General features: G+C 41.0%; 1 protein-coding gene across 2 annotated transcripts in view; it reads left to right on the forward strand.

The window, feature by feature from the left end:
* Nucleotides 1-17,393, forward strand: part of SRPX (sushi repeat containing protein X-linked) — a 59,098-nt gene that overhangs the window by 278 nt on the left and 41,427 nt on the right. The window lies entirely within an intron of this gene.

Raw genomic sequence — 17,393 nt, forward strand, 5'->3', positions numbered from 1 at the left:
GGCTCCCCTTCTCCTCCTCCTCCTCCTCCTCCTTCCTGCAGCCTTCGAGGAAAGAGGAGAGACAGTCTGCTCCCTCTCCTCCTCTCTTCTTCTTCTACTTCGCTTTCTTCTTCTTCCCCTTCTCTTTCTTTTTTCTTCTCCTCTTTCTTTTTCTCTTCCGCCTCCTCCTCTTTCTTCTCCTTCTCCGTTCTCTTCTTTTTTCCTTTTCCTCCTCCATCCCTTCCCCCGCCCTTTCGTCTTCTCCTTTCTCTTCCCTCCCCTCCTCGCCTTCCCCTCTTTTCTTCTTCCCTCTTCCTTCCGCCTCCTCTTTCTCCTCCTCTTTCTTCTTTCCTCTTTTTTTTTTTTCCTTCCCCTTCCTCCCCTCTTTTTTCCTTTTTCTTCCTCTCCTCTTTCTTTCTCTTCTTTTCTTTCCTTCTTTCCTTCCCTCCCTCTTCCTTCTTCTTTCTACCTTCCTCTCCCCCCCCCCCCTTCCCCCTTTTTTTGTTTCTTTTCCCCTCCTCCCCTTCCCTTCGTTTCCTCCTCCTCCACTCCCTATTTCATTTCCTCCTCCTCTCCCCTCCTCCCCTTCCTCTTTCTTTTCCTCCGCCTCCCCTCCCTCTTTCTTTTCCTCCTCCTCCCTCTCCCTATTTCTTTCTCTCCTCCCCCCTCCCTCTTTCTTTTCCTCCTCCTCCCTCCCTCTTCTTTTCCGCCTCCCCTCCTCTTTCTTTTCCTCCTCCTCCTCTTCCTCTTTCTTTTCCTCCTCCTCCCCTTCCCTCTTCTTTTCCCTCCTCTCTAAAGCGGAGACCCAGAGGCTGGCGCAGAGGCCTCAGGAACCTAGGGCCCTGCTGGGGTCTCCCTGGACGCGCTTTCTGAAATAAAGGCTAATGGGCAATATCCATCATCAGGAGTTGTAATATATACTCTGGCATAAGACTTTCCATCAGGGACATGTGCTACTCATGGGGAATCCTTGAAAGTGTAAGTTAGTTGCCAAGAAAAGCATTGTCAAGTAAAAAAACCTTGGGATGGTGGTTGCGCGGAACCAAAATGGACTGTCCCTTTGACTCTAGTATACCACAGGATTTCACAGCATGTTTGAGTCCAACTGAAAGACAGACGTTGGGAACTGTATGTGGTAGTATTGAGCCTACTTCTCCAGATGCAATTGGGGAGACCTTCTCTGTGTTCTGCAGAAGCCCAGTTTTAGCAGATATTTGGCTGCACTGGTACATTTCGCCAACTATAAGTTGAGTATAGGGGTCACACTTACCCTAGGACTGTGTTTGTAGCTTGGGGGTACTCCTGGTACCATCCCTTCAGCTGTCATCTCACCTGCAACGGCCAGGAGCACTGTTATTCAGCTTCGGCGTCCGCGACGTCCCCTCCTGGAAGGGAAAACCTATAAATGGTTTGTCATTCACTGGTAACCTCATGCCTCATTCTGCAATGTGCTCTACATGGGGCAATCCTCATGCTTCGTTCAGAAGCTGCAACTGGTCCAAAATATGGCAGCCAGATGGTTACAGGGAGTCCGAAACTGAACCTATTAGCCTATCTTAAAATCCCTACACTGGCTGCCTATTAGCTTCCGGGCACATATAAGGTGTTGTCATTACCTATAAAGCCCTACATGCTTGGGTCCAGTGTACCTAGGGAACCTCCTCCCATACAATCCTCCCACTCTCAGGTCCTCTGGGAAGAATCTCTGCAGCCTAAGAAACAGACGGGGTTGACTTCCCAGAGGACATTTTCTGTTGCTGCTCCAAAATCTGGAATGACCTGCGAGAATCCGCCATATAACATCTTTGGAGGCCTTTAAGAAGGCAATAAAACGATCTCTTCCGGCAGCCTCCCCAAATTGACCTCCTCTGAATGTTCACTCTCCAATGGCATAGCTGTTTCCCACTGACTGCGATCCGATTGATTGTATATTTTATTGGGAGCATTTTATTGGGAATTGTTGTTTTAACTCTATTTTAGGGTGGGAGGGAGTTTTAGGATTTGTTGTGTAGCATTTTTATCTGTTCTCTGTTTGTTGTTACCACCTCGGTCCAATGCAGGGAGAGGCGCGATACATTATTATTATATATTATTATATTATTATATTATTATGTCAAGGCACATTTGGGGCCAAATATGGCTTTTGCTGTGACCCGTGATAAGTCGAGGGTAAAATTAGAGGCATATAGCAAAGGATCTAAAGGATGAAACAAAGCAAAACAGTGTCAAAGAACTTACAAAATTCCAGCAGACATAACTCTTGTGCTTACTCTTAAGGTTAGTGGATGAGAGAGTAGAGGGGCCAGTGCTTTCCAGGACAGATTATACTCTTGCCTTTCACCAGGGGATGGTTCTTCTTTTAAATAAGAGTTACAATACAATACTACATTGACCCATGGATAAGTCGACCCAGTTTTTGGTGTCAATTTTTTGATCCTAAGTTTCTAGACTCATATGAGTATATACAGTATCCTTGTCCTGCTGGCTTTCTATGCTGCACTTAATGAATGAATCATGTGGCAAATACACTTTACACTTGGCCGAACTGGCAGAGAACATTCCATGAGCAAGCACATTCTCCAAGGTCCTCATGCCGGTTTTGGTCCATGTCCCAGTGTAGAAGGTTAAACTATTATCATATATGTACACTTGATCTGGAAACTATACCAGAGCATTTATGGCTGGGGTCATTGCACACCAGGTTCCTGTGATTTGTTGAGATGATCTGATTTGGATGCTTTCTATGCTGCCATGCGTGGGTAGTGAGTCCTGTTTTGGACATGATGTTACGTGTTGCAGATTTTAAAAAACCCAAATATGTCACTACATGTTTTAAACCCTGACACAGAAATGTGCATTTGCTATTGCATATACAAGAATTTGTATCATAGGCAGGTTTTACTTGGCTGCCATGTATCCAGATGTGAATGAATCTCTTTTCTGTTGAGGAGAGTTGCAGTCTGCTGCTCATGCATCCTAAAGGGAGGATAGTTTTGGCAAACATCTTTTCTGGTGCCTGTGTTGGTGAGGGTACAGGCTGAATTCATTTCCCTGTCTCTCTTGGTGGCCCGGGAAAATCACTTCATTTCAGGTCAAAACACACTTCAGAAAAAATCCAGTTTGAGCCATTTTAACTCCTGGCTCAATGCTAGGGAATTCTGTGAACTTTGTTTTGTGAGATATTTAGCTTTCTTTGTCAGAGAGCTCTGGTGCCACAATAAACTAGCACTGGGCTAGGGCAGTTAAAGCGGCCCAAACTGGATTATTTCTGCAGTGTGCTTTGGATCAGAGTCTCCGTTCTGGAAAATAGGAACTCCAATGATTTCAAAGACATTGTTTGTTTACTGACAGCCCATCATCCAGGTAGTGTTCCAGTGCTTATTTTTATTTTTAAATGAAACAAGTGGTAAACAAGTGATAGCAATTACACCTTGGTGCAAAAATCACATATAAGCTTTAAACTATTTTGCTAGTTGAATGTTAAGTACACTGTGATGATTGTATACATTAAAAAATAGACGAGGAGGCAGACTATTCGGTTGCAGTGTTGGGCACTCAGGCTGTTTTGATTTCCTTTCCCTTGTCATTTCTAGGTGGCTTCTGCTTTTGTACAAATTTTTGTTTGTTGTGATGTGGGACTGTACTGTGTAAATCGGCACAAACTTCCCTTTTGGTAACTTCCTCCACATCTGAAGGCTTACTGAGAGCTTGGTCTAATGCACAGCTTAGCTTGCTGCCATTTTTCATTCCAGAATGATTTCTTTAAGACCAGGGAGTACACATGTGGAGTGGGAGAAACTCTAGCATTCTCCTTTGGTGATAGTGGCTTTCTCTGTTTTTTCTTGGAAGTCAGCTTTTTAAATGTAATGCTGTGCCGGGGAGGATAGCAAGATGACACAGTACAGTATATCCTAATTTGCAGGCACGCAGTTTTATTGGTTTACACATGCAAAAGGACAGTTTTTCCTTACTCTTTATACTTTGTACTGGGTGATTTTGTTTTTCTCTAATGTCATCTGTTATTGGGGGGAACACAATTTATTTGTTTTGTTTCATTTTAGATTTACACCTCTTGTGCATGGCAGATGAAAAACACAAAACATTTATATAAACACATGGGCCCCATACAAACAGGCCAAAATAAAGCTGCTTCAGGTCAATTTGGAGGTATGCTGTTTAAATGTTGCATGCGTCGTAAGAGCTGGAAGCCATGCCAAAGCCACAGTCCAGTCCTAAGAATGGAGTGTGGCTTAGGAGCATGCATCATTTAAACAGCATACCTCCAAAGTGACTCTGAAGCAGCTTTATTTTGGCAGTCTGTATAGGGCCATGGAAAACTATAATTTGAAATCTTGCATGAAATAGGAAACCCACCTGAAACACTTATAAGCAGAGCTGATACAACTGTCAAAAACCAAATCAGTTTTTCCTTTGTTAGCTTCTCAGAATAAAAATGTCTTCCTGCAAATTTCATTTGGAACAGAATTCCATAGCATAAGCAGCACTCATCCTTGCCTGCCACAGTCTTAACCTCAAATAAAAATGGTTTTCTAGAGCAATTTCCCATAAAAATGGAATGGTCCATGTAGGGAGGTTCATGTGAGCCAATATGCTCCCTGACCAGACTGGGCCTGAAATCATTCATTTTTGACATTAGAATTATTTCACTCCACGCTGTGTGTTACCTTTGGTTACTCTTGCTAGGAAAATTGTCTGTTGCGTTCAGAACTACACGCTTCCAGTCTTGAATGGAACTCCAAATAGAATCTTAAGGCAAGTATTTCCAGGACCAAGTCATCTTTCTGTATGACTAGGTCTCAGCTTGTACATCAAACCAAGCTAGTAAAAGATACAATGCCACTTAGTGCTCTGGGATGAGTAGCACTCCCGGTTGCTCATTTAAACCATTCAGCACAATTACAAACCTATCACATCACTTAGTGGAACTTCCACCTTCTGGATCATCTTCATTAATATCTCCATCTTATCTAGCTGAACTTCAGCTTTGTTTATTCTCAGTGTTCTTCACTGATTGTCTATTCTAGGCAATGTTATATAAGCCCACCAGTTTACCTGGTTCTGGTGAAAACAATACATTTGCCATCAGTGTGCTGGTGCTTCTTCCAACCTCTTTATCACTTCTCCCAAGTTTTCATGTGCTTTCCCATTTGGCAAACACATTTACTGCACTTTAAAGAAAGGGGAATGACCTTTTACTCTCCCTCTCCTTTACAAGGCAGCAGAATGCCTGTTCAGGGTAAAACCCATTTCTTTTTACTCTGAGACTGGTTAAAACCTCTGTGCAACATGTGCAGTTCTTGGCTGAAGGTTCAGTGCTTCTGAAGATTAAAGTGAATAGCATTCTTTGTAGCACACATATATTAATATTTCATCTGCAGCTTTTGTTCAAGTTCACTAACTGAACGCTGCCAATTCATATCTGATGTATATGATTTGTTTAATTATTGTGTGTATGTGTGCGCGAGAGACTGAGCTAAATGTGATGGGGAGGTAGATTTAAGTCAGAAACTGAACCAGAACCCATATCTAAGGAAGGCAGTGTGAAGTAATGGTTTGAGTGGTTGGACCTGCCTCAGCCATGAATCCTTTGTTACACTCTCTCAGCAAACCTCCTCTAAACAAATCTTGTAAAGAAAAACAACCGTGACAGGGTCTTTAAAATTGGAAAGGACTGGATTAGAGTAAGGAGTTAGTGTGCAGCAGGGGGGGAAGAGTTGCAGCAAAATGGCACCCTGCTTTCAAATCTGGGACTCTTAAAGCTTTGTGAGCTTTGCTGGGCAGGATGAAGCAGCATTACTGCTCCTGTTTTCTTTCATCCAACAGGCTGAGAAAAGAGGTAGCAGAGAGAAACAATGTGTGTGGAGAGGGATACTGACATATGTGAAAGACATGTCTGTAGAAGGAGAGGGAGGGGTACAGTTTAATTCTTGGAAATTTCTTTTGCCTTGGAGCAGCTCCTATAGTTAAAATCTCTACCTTTCCCTGTTCACGCCAGTTTCCAGTCCAGAGTATATGTAACCCCCCCTGAGCACACACCAGCTACGCCTTTCTCCACCCCAACAAGAAGGACTCTCTTTTCCTGTACTTCCATCCACTGTTTCGGTCTTAATCAGAAAACAAGCTTGCTCCATCCTCAATATGACACCCTTTCAAATACTTAACAGGGCTATCATATCACCTCCTTAACCGTCTCTTCTCAGGCTATAGCTCCCTAAGTCGTTCCTCTAGGCATGGTTTCCAGACCCTTCACCATTTTAGTCACCCTCCTTTGGACACGCTTCAGCTTGTCAACATCCTTTTTGAACTGTAGTGCCCAAAACTGGATGCAATATTCCAGGTGAGGTTTTACCAAAGCAGAATAGAGTGGCACTATACTTCCCTCAATCTGGACACTATATTTCTATTGATGCAGCCTAGAATCGTATTGGCCATTTACTGCCACATCACACTGTTGACTCATGTTCAACTTGTGGTCTACTAGGACTCCTGGTCCCTTTTACACATAGGTGAAAGGAGCAAAACTACAAGGCCTAATGCAAACATGATAGATACAGTGCACCTAGATATCCTAGTTAGGGCTGGAATCTGTATACTGTTTGTAACTTGGAGGCATCCCACGTTCCTACAGAGTTCCTGAACACTGTTTCATTGACATCACAAACCCTAAAACACACCTCTCTGTTCAAGGTACCCTCTTCAATTTTTGAGTTGTTAGGCAATGCAGGATCAGTATGTGACCTGTTTAGTATGTGTGCTCATGAAATGTGATCGCTAACTAGTGACAGTGTGGCACATAGAGATAGGGTGCTGTGTGAATATCAGATGCATGAACATCTGTTTCTTTCCTTGTGTCAATCTTTTGGGTCATGACATGATCCTGTTTACTGCAAATCCCCCCCCCCCCTGTAGACATTGGCTTAATTGCACTGGGGCAACAAACCCATACTGTACGGTTATAGCTCCTCTAAAATACAGATCTAAGCCAGGACAGACACATCACTCCATAAGAGCAGAGCTATCAGCCTCTACTGTAGATATTTTACAGTCTAATTCCAGATGTGCTTCAAAATGTTGGAAGCCTGTTGTCCCTTCTGCTTAAGGAAAAATACTATTAGAAGCACTATTGCAGAGATGAAAGTCGGTCTGTTCTGACCAGTTAAGAATACTGTACACTCTTTCTGCCTTGGGTATCAAATTGTAGGACTATAGCTGACCTACTCATGCAGAAGTAATAGCAGCTTGGCTCAACACATCATAAAATATTTATGAATAAAGCATGTTTATTCTAAAAGCACTAAGTGTGGAAGCCACCATGTCTGTGGAAAACATTTAATTCCAGTTGATTAAGACGAATATGAAACCAAACAAATCTTCAGTTCACTGCTTTGACTCTTGCAAAGTGCTAGCTGGCTTGATATTGGGAGGAGCGGTGGTGGGTGATGGAGTATCTAGATTTAGATGTGTGTAGAGCTACCAGCCTGGATAGGAGGGTATCATTTGCAAAGTTTTGATCTGTTTACCTTTTGAGTAAATTAATGGTGTTATGCTTCCTTTGGAAGGAAATTGTTTTCTATGTTGAAGGCTGCATATTCTACAATACTTTAGTGTTTCACTGCTAATTAGTACTTGTCTTATTTGGAAGTAACTTAGGCTTTACAGACCTGGCATTAAGGCCGGCCTGGGCATGGAGTCAGGCTGTGGCATCCACACAATGCACAGCCCAACTCTGCCCCCAGGCCAGTGTGATGCTGTGTGCCATACCACACGGCGAACAGTGTCATGGCACTCTTCTGGCACTGTGTCTAGATGACACAGCACCAAAGGAGTACCGAAAAGCTGTGGCACTGGAAGCTATGATGCCCTTTTCATGGCGCAGAAAGGAGCCGCTGTTTGCAGCTCCTTTTTGCACTAAGGAAAGACGAAATTAGTGTGCTGTTGCTGTGGTCCCGATCTGGTGCTAAAAGAGGCAGCATGTACAGCCCCTTAGTCCTCACTATAGCTTCCCCATATTGTTCCCAAGTAAATGTAGGTAGAGCTTCTTGGAGAACACTATGAATCTAGTTTAACGACCCTCTCCCCCCCAAAAAATATGACAGTTTTCCCAGCTCTTGTAAGATTAACAGTATTGATGAGATTGTGGCATAATTATGGTAATCAAAATTAGAAGCAGTCCTGTCTCAGTAAATTGAAAGTGGGCCAAATTTTTGTCACATCTATTGGTTCTGTTGTTCTTAAATGCAAAATTATTTCTTAGGGCACCATTTTCCACACCCACTGTAGTTGGTCCCCTGTAACCATGAATTCTGCTTCCATGGACTCAATCATCCATGGTTTGAATTTTTACCCCCCCCCCCCCCCCCCAAAAAAAACCCAAGCCTTGATTTTGCCATTTTATATATTGGGCATTTTGCTGCACCATTGTATATAATAGGAGGTGAGCATCTACGGATTTTGGTATCCATGAAGGATCCTGGAACCAAATCCCAGCAATATCAAGAGCCTCTGTGTTTATTGTCCTTTTGCACTCTCCACTGGACAAACAAGACATTCTCTAGCATTAGAAATGACATTATCCCCAGACTAGTGCCAGGACATACAGAGTTGCTGGTCTTCAAGTAGCTGTTCTGGAACAAAACAAAACAAAAATCAAAGGAAACTAGGAAAGAGAAACAACTGAATTGGGATATAATCATAAATTCCAGTCCATTAAAAGAGGTATAAAAGAAATAAAGGTTTCTTGGCACACTACATATATTAAAACTAGGATATTCGTCACAGTGCATATGTAACAAAAAAAAAAAAAAAAGGGAAATGTTTTCTACTTCAGTGAATTGACTTTTGGATTAACAGAATGCATTGCTCTGATGCCTCAAGACTAACATTCCAGCTGCTCGACAGCCATGTATCATATTCTGCAACTCTTGAGGACTCATGGCTAGTGTCACAATTTGCTGAATTCTGTGTCCTATTACATTCTGATCTCACCCTTTCAGGAGTGCTTAACTGTGCTTAAATACCCATGACTTTAATAACCTACTCCATCAATGCATCTGATGAACTAGTTTAAAACCTACAAAACACTTCTAAATCAGTCTTAAAGGTGCTACTACTAGTTTCCTTCCCTTCTTCGCTTTATTTTTTGTATGAAATGCATGTGTATCCTTTAAGATGACATTAAAGTTGCACTTTTATGGGTTTTTCCCCACACTTCATCATTTCTGGATTAACATAAACCCTGTCTAAACATTAGCCAATATGGTATGGCAATACACAAGTTAGAGTTAGCCAGCCTGTCTCCTCTCTGACTTACCACAAAGGTCAGTCTTTCTGGGAACTGTGGTACAAACTGGCAATTTGGGAAAGTTTTCTGTCCATCTTTTTCATACTAACTTTCCCATTCTGGTGAGAAATTGTCTCCATTTTGTGTGTCAGAAGAATTCAGTTCAAAATATAATTTATTTTTATAAATAAGATATGCTAGGCACTGAGCCCCAAAGTATGCTCCAATAATATAAATTAGATTCTTCAGAATGAATATCCTGTTTTGGAACTGCTTCACAAATGAAACTTGTTGAGGTTTTTTTTTCACAGTTAGCAGACAGCTGTAGAATTGCAGTGGCTAAAAATATCAGAAGAACAAGGAAATTTGTTGTGGGATCTCCTCTCAGCTGTAACAAAATGTCCAGATCTTATTTGCTTTAATGACTAACAGATTTACAGTATACATTTTCAATAACCAGAACCCTCTTCATCTGTAGCGTCATGTGTTATCTTAAATTGGTCAGTATATACTAAGCAGGCCCAATGCAGGTTATTATTTGTAAGGAAGAGCACCAAGAAATATGAGGAAGGCATTGGCAAACTACATCTGAGTATTCCTTGCCTAAGAAAACCCTACAAAATATATGAAGTCACCATAGCATGAATGCAATCACACACACACAGATGCCTAGTAGTGGTGATAAACCTGTGGGATCAGGAGTGGGATAACTTTAAGGAGTGAAGCAAAAGGTACAGACACAAAAACTACATTAAAGTTTAAATAATAGAGACAACCATTCACAAAGCAGTGTTGACAATAGAGCATAGATCCTTGCATTGATAATGCAGGCTTGTATTTTAACCCCTAGCTTAGTAGTCATAGGCAAGAGAGAACTTCCTGTGGATAGATACATAGAATTCATTGCAGGCAGTCAACCTTCTTTGGAGGTATGTAAGCAGAGGCTGGATGGCCATCTGTCAGGGATGCTTTGATTGTGAGTTCCTGCATGGCAGGGGGTTGGGCTGGATGGCCCTTGCGGTCTCTTCCAGATCTATGATTCTATGAACCTGGTTGGAGGAGAGCTGGAGCCCACCATCCCTTTTCTGTGGCCAGCATAGAAATGCATTTGGTAACTCCAAGAGAAGCAGCATCCTTCTGCCAGCCACTGCAAGCTAATACATTTTTGTAGCCTAGTAACTTTTGTGGGCTAGTTAACATATGTGGGCTTTCATGTTGCCTGTTGATTTATGACAACCCCATGAATTTCATAGGGTTTTCTTAGGCAAGGAATTCTCAGAGATAGTTTTGCCAGTTCCTTCTCTAAAATATAGCTTAGTGCTTCTGGCATTAATTGGTGGTTTCTCATCCAAGTGCTAACCAGGGCTGATCCTGCTTAGCTTCCAAGATAAACAGGATCAGTGCCTTTAGGGGATAGTGGAATAAAAACCCTTGAGTTTGATTCACACCACAGGAGATAGAAATGAACTTCTTGATAAATTGTAATCCAGCTGTTCTGTAATTCAGGGCAGGGTGGGCAGCTGCTGGAGGTTGAGGATTACATTGATCCCTGTGGGACTTGGAAGGACTGAACTCCAACCCACCCCATTTTATTATACTTTATATTTTACTTTTGGGTTGTTGTTTTTTTAAATCCTCAAAATATCACCCCCACCCCCTTTTAGAAGATTTGGGCATTTTCATCATGTTTCCCCATACCCGGCTATTTAAGAGCCAGAAGATATATTTTTTAAACCAGAAAGCAAAACAGAAGTCAATGTTTAGTTTCCCCCCCGGCTTTCAAATGTCTGGGGGGAGCCCAAACACTGCAAAATTATGCCTCACAAAATTACTAATCCCAGGATTCTGTAGAATGGAAGCATGATATTTAAAGTGGTGTCAAACTACATTATTTCTAGGCACCCAGAATTGGGACTGATACTATTAAAGCTTTTGATACTGTTGCCTTAAGAGATATGGGATAGAATGGCATCTGGCTTTGTTGCAGTTTGTTTAGATGTGTGTTATGTGGTCTGTTACTGCAAATGGGTAACTATTTTAGATTAGGGCATCTGTCTGAGCAGAGGAAAAACTGTGAGAGGCAAGTATCATTGGTGATACATTGGAGTGGTGTCTGTCCCTTCTCTTCCAGAACAAGCCCTTAATAGATTTTCCCCTAGAACTCTGATGCTGCTATGTAGTTTCTAATTCTTTCTTATTTCAAAACTTCTTTCTTTCTTTCTTTCTTTCTTTCTTTCTTTCTTTCTTCTTAAGAGACTTTGGATATTTCCAGTTATGCAGCATTAAGTATTAAAACTAACATAGGCAGGTTACAGACCGCCATTTCGGACGTCCTCAGGACATCCCAGTTTGAAAAAGGGGTGTCTCTTCTAGATGCCCCTACTCCTATTACGGACAGAGTCCGTAACAAATGGCAGCGGCCGTTCCACACGGCCGCCGCCATTTTGACGTAGCGGATGCTGTGCGTCCACACGTTGTGTGGTGGAAGTGATGCCGTGAGTGCGCGACTAGCGCCTTGCGGCGTCTCTTCCGGGCCACAAGAAGGAGCGTGATTTTTGTGCTCCTTCTTGGCAGTGTCCGGGAACTGAGCCGTTTGGCTGCTGCGGTTCCTGGATGCTGCAATCGGCGGCGGTGGCAGACCGCCGCTTCTTGGCGGTCTGTAACGCACCACAATTGGCTCCAGCATCTTATCTGTTCCATACAATCTTGGTAGCAACTGCATATTTGACCACCATTTGGTGTGTCTGACTGTGCTTTCATGTTGTCTATGTGACTTCAAATCCTGTGGAACAGCACTCTTCAGGAAGGCCCTTCTACATTCATAAGTTTTGATTTCATTTCCAGTCTCATACATTCTGACCAAAATCTATTTGATGGTCTTGAATGATGAAGGAAAGTTTGCTAAACCAGAGAAAGTTTCACTACAAAAGTTGCTTGTCTTGAGAGAAAGCAGTTTTAATGTTTACAATTCACATACCTCTACCAACCATTTCTTTCTCTTCCACATCTTTTCCAGTGGCTTTGACCAAAGAATCCCTTCTTCCTTACCTTATTCACTTTTTATCTATCTTGTAAACCGCCGTGATCGAAGGAATGGCGGTATATAAATAAATCTCATTCATTCATTCATTCATTCATTCATTATACCATGGCAACAGGAGCCAATTCAAAACCTGTGTTGTTGTGTATTAATTACATAACTATGATTGTATATTAACCCTCATTTTGTAAGGTTCTGTCCTTAGTATACAATTAGATAGTATCTAAAATACAGCATTTTCTTAGTGTATTACAGAAGATACACTGGTAACATTATCACAACCAGGTTTTTTTTTAAATGGTCAATGAATGCATTTTTATAAGTAATATAAAAAATTAAAAAGCAAAAAACATGTCTTTCATCATGCTCCTTGCTGCATGATTTGAGCATCTCTGTACTCTTCAATTGCAAACAAATAAAAATATATTCAATTCACTATAACATATTTTGAGAAGCAGACTTGAAATCTGGCTTATTTGCCAGAGTTATTTTTGTTATTACATTTGCAATATATTACTATAACTGAAAACACATGTACAAGTTTGCACTCAGTTGGCTTACAGAGACTTCATAAGGGATGATGGTGCTATTTTTAGGTTTCTGCTAATCTTCATAAATTTATGAAAGCTCATGTCTGTCACTGGGATTTTGCCATGCAGTGTCCATGTACATCACTTTTATCTTCAGAAGCTTTTTATTGGCTTTCTAATTGTTTCTGTTACAGTAGTTTTTGATGGCACATCCTCTACTTTCTAATGTTAGAGGCAAGTGGCAACATTTTCTAGTTCAGGTCCTTAGATTCCTTCATTGGGAATCTGATTTAGGGCATGTCTGGTGAAAAAAATCAACATGAAGTGTCACATTTTCCTTTAAAATATCTTATTTTTGTACTGCTTCATGTAGGTGAAGCATCATTATCTGATAAATGTAGAAGTGTAGCCACGGGTCCGTTCAGGGGAATGTTATTAATGTTGTTTAACTCAAATATTGCAAGAGGGGGGCCTGCAACGACAGCCCCTCCCAGGATCGCCCTCCTGATATTTATACCAAGAGACCAGGGTGTCCCAATAACTGAAGCTGAGACAGATTGTAATAACTAAATGTCTATTTTATTGAAAACAGGGGGGAACACACTCAATGCACGCACTCACACACACATCAGGCTCAGGAAAATAGGTTGGAAATATGGAAAAGATGTTTTAGGCTTTGCTAAGGGTATACTCACCAAGATGTAGACTTCTCCGGGAAGCGAATGGGGTGCGGGATAATGGGACAAGTCTGCTCTGCAACCTGGGTTTGAGCAGAAATGCCGGCTACCAGAACAGAGGTCTGACTGACATGGAGTAAGTAGACCTTTGGGATGGCGCGCTGAGCAGCCAAAGTTGGGACTTTTTATAGGCGAAATCTCGCCTGAGGCAAAGAGGCTGGCTTGGTCGAAACAAAGGTGTTTAATTGTTTCCTTTTCACCTGGATGTCTGGATCTGATAGTATCAATGACTTAAGTTGTTCGGACAACAGACTTGAGGAGGGGGTGATAGCTTCAGGGAAGGTAAATCTTTTACTCTTCCTAGCTAAAGATAATCCCTTCATGTGACTTCCCTGACCTTCTAAGATGTTAATGTGGCTGCCCCCCAGGGGAGGCGTACATGTCCTCTCGCTTTGCCAATAATGGCGGACAGGCTTAGAGTCTGGCCTGGGGTCATCCAAGGGTTATCATTGATTCCAAAATTTATATGAAGCAGCATGGGTAACAGAAGTACCCTTACAAACTGTCTCAGTGCAGGTATGCCTTTTGGTAATAGTTAACTGACCTCAAATCAACCTCAGATCATGGTGACCCTGTGAATGAGACATCTCCAAGACGCTGTCTTCCATTACTCTGCTTAGGTTTTGCAGACTAATGGCCAGAATCTCCCTAATAGAGTCTAGCCATCTAGCATGTAGTCTTACTCTCTTTCTACTACCCTCTACCCTTTCTAGCATTATGCTCTTTCCTAATGAGTCATGCCTTCTCATGATGTGGCCAAGGTATGACAACCTCAATTTGATCATCTTGGCTTCTGTTGGAGGACCCTTTTGTTTGTCTTTTTGGCTGTCCACCGTATTCTCAGCACTCTTCTCCAGCTCAGAGGAGTTGATTTTCTTTTTATCTGCTTTTTTCACTGTTCTTTTATTTTGAAGTATTTAAAAATGACCCAGTAATAAGCACTATTATGGCATGATGCATTATAGTTGGTCAGCTTGAATGGCAGATGTGGAACAGTAATGAAGATCAGATATTGATGAAAGTAGCGTAATGCCCCTGATAGGGAAAGCAGGAATATAATTGGGGGGTGCAATGTTAGGAAGGGATTGTATATCCTTAATAGTAGCAGATTCTTCTCTTCCTAATGTTCTAAAGAAGTATTTTGAAACAGTGTGACTTTAAATGTAACACACGAGCAACTTCATTCCAAATGTTTTAGTCAATAAATGGCTAATGCTGAACAATGCATGTTTTCAATTTGGTGACTTACAATGTTGCAAATGGATTCCCAGAGTATATGTGCCAGATTGCTAAAGATAGATTTGGAATAGTGTTTCAGGGAGAAATATGGTACAGTCCAGCTTATGATGTGGAAGATTTCCTTGATAGCCATAATAACTATTTATTACTTAATTTCATCCTTCCACTGCCAGTTACATGTCTGAAGCTGGGCCAGACTTTTCATTGTTATTTCACATGTGGGGTAAAGTATTGTAGGTCATAATTTTTCAAATGGAGGATAATAAAAAGAAATCAATGTGAATTTAATCTTTTTTTTTTTTCTTAGCTTGCAGACAGGTGGACTGAAGGTCTCCCACCGATATACTCTACATGTGGAGAACATTTGTGCAGTGAATCTGTAATGTGTGAAATAGTCCTAAGTATACATTTGGGGAAGAAGGAGGAACTGTGCATAATTGTTACTGCAAATTTTGTAGTAATAGACCCATTCTTCCTATTTTCAAGGTGTTTATTTCTTTCATTCCAGAGTAGTATTTTTCACTGTAGGAAACACATCAAGAATAACTGTGCTGCATTACAACAAGGATTATCTGAATGTGATATTTCTGTGAAGGCAGGAGCATTGTGTAATCCTGTTCTTAAAAGTTGTGCAATCAATACAGAAATCACATATGCTCTTCTGAGAAATCTCTAAAGAAATATGTACAGTGGGCCCTCAGTATCTGCTGCAGTTTGGTTCCAGGACCACCACCACCACCACCACCACCATGAATACCAACATCTACTAATGCTGAAATCTTATTATATACAATACTGTAGTAAAGTGGTGTCCATAGAATGGCAAACAAAATCAAGGTTTGCTTTTTGGAATAAAAAAAAATTTTTTTTGAGCTTTGGTTGGTTGAATCCATAGATACAGAGTGTTGACTATAATTCCAGCTGCTTCTGAACGGTCTTCCAAAGTTGTCCATGAAATGGGACTAAGGCAAATCCACTATATTTGATATATTATCTTTAATTTACATAGTGTTTTAGTTCACTCCTAATAAGTAAGAGCTTATCTGATTATAGTTTGATTGTATATGTCAGGGATGGGAATCATACGGCCCTCCAGATGTTGGAGTGCAAGTCTCAGTAGAATAGTCAGTTCCAGTAGAATAGTCAGAGGTCAGCAATGTCAGGAGTTGCAGATCTACAACATCAAAAAGGTGCATAATTACTACCACTGCCCCCTATGAATGTATATTTTTGCAGAAAATAAAGTGCAAATTCTAAGTGTTTTCTTTAAAAAGCAGGAAATTGGGAGACAAGAAGAATTAAAAACATGCAAAACCAGGTCTGTTGAGTTACTTGGCCATGAACTCTGTATTTTAGATCCAGCCTCAAGTGGGAAAGTCATACTGAATACAGAATTTTTCATTTTTATGTTTATATTCTTTACATTCACTAGGCAATTCCATACAACCTAACTTCAATTGACTTTCATAGCTACCTACTGCACCACATACATGTAATGTCTAGCTTTGTTAAAATAAAGGCTGTGATATTTCTCTTCAGTCATGCTCCCTTTCTTCCCAGTATTTTGTGTGGTTTTAACCAGAGCAAGAGGGAAATATGGCAAACAGCCAGCCTGAATGTTTTCAGAAATGAGGGCCAGCTACACTTTTTGTGCAAGGCTCCAGAGATGTAATGTGATACATGCAGCATGTTGCAGTGACTAATTCATTCATTTTGCAATTTCTTACTCAAACTGGATATAAAATATGGATTTCATGGTCACATGATCTGGTCCCACACCATCCCCTTACTTTTTGTAGAACAAAGCCTGATGAGGTATCCTGGAGAACTTAAAATTATGTATATTAGTTTGTGACATTTTAGCTAATCCTTAAAAAAGAAGCCCAGTTATGCATTTTGTATGATTTTTTTTTAGAGATTTATATTTATTGTTAACTGCCTTCAAGTCAGCTTTGACCTATGGCAACTCTATGAATGAGAGACCTCCAAGTTACTATATCTTCAACTGCCCTGGTCTTGCAGACTCATGGCCATGGCTTCTCCAGTTGAATCTATGCATGTAGTACATGTTCTTCCTCTTTTCCTATTGTCTTCCATTTTACCAAGCATTTTTTTTCTTCTAATGATATGACCAAAGTATGATAACCTCAGTTTAGTAATCTTTGCTTCTAAGGATGAATTCAGGCTTGATTTTTCTCTAGGAACCATCCGTTTGCCTTTTTAGTAGTCCACAGTGTTCACAGAACTATTCTCCAGCACCACATCTCAAATTAGCTGATTGCTTTCCTATCAGCATTTCTCATGGCCCAACTTTCACAACTATACACAGAGAAGGGCAATACCATGGTGTGGACCATGCTAACTTTAGTATTCAGGATCTTGCCTAATTCCTTCATAGCTGCCCTTCAAAGTCCAAGTCTTCTTTTGAGTTCTTGACTGCAGTCTCTGCTCTGATTGATGACTGAGCCCAAGTATGGAAAATCTTGAACTGTTTCAATATATTCATTATCTGCTTTCAAAGTATGTAGATCATCTGTGGTCATGATTTTTTTTAAATGCTTAGCTGA

This window comes from Sceloporus undulatus, chromosome 3 (assembly GCF_019175285.1).
Source record: "Sceloporus undulatus isolate JIND9_A2432 ecotype Alabama chromosome 3, SceUnd_v1.1, whole genome shotgun sequence".
NCBI lineage: Eukaryota > Metazoa > Chordata > Lepidosauria > Squamata > Phrynosomatidae > Sceloporus > Sceloporus undulatus.